The sequence below is a fragment of the Glandiceps talaboti genome, chromosome 19, assembly GCF_964340395.1.
Source record: "Glandiceps talaboti chromosome 19, keGlaTala1.1, whole genome shotgun sequence".
Classification (NCBI taxonomy): domain Eukaryota; kingdom Metazoa; phylum Hemichordata; class Enteropneusta; family Spengelidae; genus Glandiceps; species Glandiceps talaboti.
Window position 1 is genome coordinate 9,286,658 of NC_135567.1, and position 5,000 is coordinate 9,291,657.

The window sequence follows — 5,000 nt, forward strand, 5'->3', positions numbered from 1 at the left end:
ATTTCACAACATCTTTGTTCATCGTTTTGCAATAAATGTAGTTTCCGTAATGTGACACGAGTTGTTAGACGAGTGTCACATTATTTAAACTACATGAACAATGATACAACGAATGAAAAGGTGATATCAGGTATTATATTATAGCATTACCAATTCCAGTGATTTTTTTGACGTCATCGCTGTACATTATAACTGATAATGTACTCCGTTATTGGGCATCGCGGCCCCAGAACAAGCATAACAATACAAGCTTATTTGTTCTGTTTCTTCATACGACTGGAAATGTATGTTGTTACTTGTGATTGTCAATTCTACTGTTTAAAAATTCAACGCATTCATGAAACAAATTTGTGTTCACAGCAGTTCATTAAAGTGTATATGTGTGTGTACGTGTACGTACGTGTGTCGCTATGATTAGTATTCAGCTTCCGGGCCGAACATGGTAGACGATGTTCAGCGCTGTGTATATTATACGTTGTTTTGTGTTTCTCGGTCTACAAATTCACTGGAATTGGCAAAGCTATAAAATAATAACAATAATGTACGCCCTCCCAGTCCATTATGGACTCAAGCAAGCTCGGCTGTCGCCTCGCCCATTATGTCGTTCAAAGTTTGCTTTCGTCTATTATGGGCTGGGAGGGCGTACGTTATTGTTTAAATAACTGATTGATCATATGCATAAGACCAGGTGCAATCTTATCAAGTGGGTAAGGAAAAATAACCAGAGTCATAGAGTTTACTTAAAACACTACATTCTTTATTGCTACATGTGGTACACTAAAAGTTACAAGCCAGAGATAATGAGTAACCCATCCCCTAATTAATATTATTGTACCTGCTCATGAATAATACTGCAATGGAACAGGAATTCAAATAAGTTTTTTTTAGCGCAAAGCTTGCTATGCAGTGTCATGGGCTTTGTGTGTCACAAGACTCTACTATCAGGTGACATTCACATGCACATCATCTGCTGGCCGTGTCATTCTGTCAGTGACATTGTTTAAAAGATAGTTAATTTACATCAGATTTCGATGTAACATTTCATAATTACTTCGAAATGCAACTTTGGTAGTAGACTGACTTCTCTTAAAGTGTCAAAGAATGTGGTAGGTCGATCACTGTCATAAATTTCGTATTAAGTAACAATGTACTACCCGGAGTAGTAAATGCATAGTAGCACATAGTGGTGGCCTACTCACTGGCTATTGTCGCATCGGCGATACTGTAGGGAAGTATACTTACCTGTACAGTATTGTTATGAATTTGCAATTTAATAATCGTCGTAAGTAGTTTCACTTTGGTATGGATATTCTCGTTAAAAACCGCTTCTTTTGAAAGATGTCTCAGTTTTAACTTTGTATTCACACACGAATTTCAACGGCGAACATTGACTGCCATTTTTGTTTGTCTATGTTCAGAATCATCTTCTGTCCAATCAGAAAATAGTTTTGTGATGACGATTAATGTTTAACGTGGATGTCATGACGTTTAATGTGCCATCACTGCATGAAAAGTAGCGTATACATGATGGTCACAAAACAAATGTGTCAGTTTCTGATTTTCGGCAATTAAATTCCGTAACCTTAATGTATACGGAAGCGGAAGTAGCACCCTTTCATGTATTGCATATCAGAAGTGATATTTGACGTTCAAGGTCATCAAGAATGATTGATCTGGGCATTGGTATATCATAATGCTATTATTCCTTATAGTTTTAATGAATCATTTGCATAATTGATGAGTTTCAGTAATTAGGCTATAGGTAAAGAGCGCAAGATTCAAATTATTCATAATTTGGGTATTACATTAATGATACCAGGTTGCGATGACTCAAAAAGCTTATTGTTGTAACTCTTAGTTGCAATAAGTTATTTGCATAATTTATTATTTTCAGTGATTAAACTATTTCTTAAAATGCGTATAATTTTGAACATACTTCAAACAGAAGTAATCTCAAATGTTCTGTAAAGCTTGAGATGTAGCTTATAGTTTCGATGAATCAAACAAGTAAATAATGATTTTCAGTAATAAGAATATATCTTAAAAATACATACTTTAAATTCAGTTAAAATTGATACATACGTCAAAAATGACTAATTACATATTTTCTGTTGCATTTCAATAATTATTGTATGCAGGAACGAAATTGTAAAGACGCTAACCTTACAAAAGGCTTTCAGTTTAAATCTTGTAATTTCAATCACTGCATTGTTCAACTTTGTGCATTATTTTGTGGAGTTTTGTCAATCAATTAGTGACATCGATTCCAAAAATTGTTGTCATGAAGGTAAGGTCAGAGTTAGGGTTAGGGTTTGGGTTAAAGTAAAAGTTATAGTTAGGTACTATAATATCAGTCCATATCATGGCAAATCGCTGTTGACAACCATGTGGTTAATACATGTCCCAGTTATGATGTGAGGACAGAAGTGAGGCTCACATGGGTAAAAAGGAACAGTTGGGTATAACACATGGAACAATGTTGAGGCGATGTTGACCTCGACTCTGTCAATGTTGGGAATCTTCCAGTCATGAATTTCAAACATAGGTATTGATCAGTATAGTACCTTCACACACATTCACATGGTGGTAGCAGTTTGGAGTGAATGCCTTTAAATGTTTGAAAATGCTGGGAGTGGTTGGATTAAGTTCTTACAATTGATTCTGGGACATAAACCAAAGTTTGAAACTCCTTTATCGGGGGGTTGGGGGTTGGTCATGTGTTAGAAAATAAATGGTGAAGGGGTGGGGGGGGCACATTTTAGCACATTAGAATCGAAGGAGGGTAATATTTTATGTTAAAACCCGCGTCTGATTTCTGTCACCCCTCACCTTTGGATTTACTGACGGCTCTCTAGTACTTGATAAGCACACAAAAATTTCCGTCATCCAGCTGATGATTGTTTTATTTAGTTTTCTGTGGTTAATGGTTAGCATTCAGATGTCCGTATAGCTTAGTTTTGTAGAGAAAATGGCGACACCGGAGATAAAATGTATAATTACATCTTGAAACATACCTGATCTTGGATCAATATGTCATGATTTCACGATTTCATGTTAAAGAGAATTATGCCTTCATCTGTTTGCAGATTTCCCAGCTACTGATATTTGTACTTACCAAACATGCCAACATGACGGCACATGTTTAACAGTTTTCGATAGCTTTGTCTGCATTTGCCCGATTGGTTTTGCTGGTACGAAATGTGAAATGGGTATGTATTATTTTTTAATGTTTTAAGGCTGAGATTTTCTCCCAAAGACTCTCTCTTTATGTAGACGAATTTTGACATGGACATTTCAACATAAATCCGACCCAGGTTTGAGACCACATAATAGGGCTATGTTGCACGCTCCTCACCCTTTCACTGTGTAACTGTCAATGCCTTCGGTCTGCCCACAGGCTATTGCAGAAATATCCAAGGACTAGTATACAACGTGTGTGTTGCCTTCTGAGTTTGTTTAATGTTATGTTTCGATGTCTAAGTGGTATAGTTGTAAGTAGATAAACAGAACGTAAAAGAACCTCCACTCTAACTATCTTTCTAGGGTACCAGGTTCTAACAAGCTTGTTTAAGTTATTAATTAGCCACATAGATAATCGTTACTCACAATGTGCCCTTAATTCATGGGGAGGGAGACACTGCACACCAACTGTTGCGTTTTCACGAATGTAATATGTCTTTATTTCTCCATATCCCTGACATATAAGTTCTAGTTGTCACATTGAAACTATAGTGATGTCGTTATTCTAAATACAATTTGCTATACAGAAATGATCTCTCACAAGGATCCATTGCTATAGAAGACCTGGTGAACTTTCCACCAGAATATTTAAGATTGAGATTTAAGATCATGCCATATGTACATATTCCACGTCTAAGACAAGTGTTGATCATGCCATTGGAAAATTAAGTATTAATCTGAATTTGATAATCAACAAGGTATCTTATTTACAAGTATTTATCGAAGTTGTTTAATCAAAACCTTGGCAAGTGTTAGCTACTAGAGATAAATTCAATTAATTCAGGACCAGTAGATAGATCAACATACTAGTAGACAATGTTGTTGTTAGCTCATGTTTGTAAGTAAGTAGTGCAGACGTACATTATAAATTATGTTAATTCAATAACAATTCCAAATGTGACATTTCTGGATCATAACATATGTATATGACATTTCTCCGTCTTATTGAGAGGCATTGCCCCAAAACACCAAACTACATAAGATCTTTAATAAAGGAAATGTCAACATTGGTTACAGTTCTATGCCATGTATAGTAAGTATTGTGACAACAAGGCAGTCAGTGCAGACCTTTCACAAGCACGTAACTGTAGATATCATAAACAGTGCAGAAGATAAGTTGTGTGAAGAGTTTCTGAGAGGTTGATGGGGGATGTGTGAAGAATACATATCTGAGCAGTTGGTGAGAGGATGTGTGAAGCGTTTGTGTCTGAGAGGTTGATGAGAGGATGTGTGAAGGGAATGTCACTGATAAAAGAACCTGACGTCTATTGCTAAGTATGCTACTTTCATTTCCATGTATGTATGTATGTATGTATGTATGTATGTATGTATGTATGTATGTATGTACCGGTATGTATGTATGTATGTATGTATGTATGTATGTATAATGATGAGTTATGGAGAGGTGGTGAGAGACAGAGAGAAGTGACAGAGCGACAGGGAGACATATAGAAACGTGGAGAGACAAAGTATGGGATAGATGGCGAGAGAGATAGATCGTCATACATCCAATCATTTACTTGATCGTTTATTAGAACCCGTCAATGCACATCATATAATAACAATGACTTGCTGACTTTATCGAGTCCACAGAATTAAAAATTTATGTCCTAACAGTTCAATTATAATGATGACAACATGAAAATCTGTTTAAAATCGGCGTACAATTGATTATATATCAGAAACACGGCTTAAAATGGCTTATCTAGAGACGGTACTCGAACTTCCGATTGGATTTTAACACTTTCGTGTACATAGTT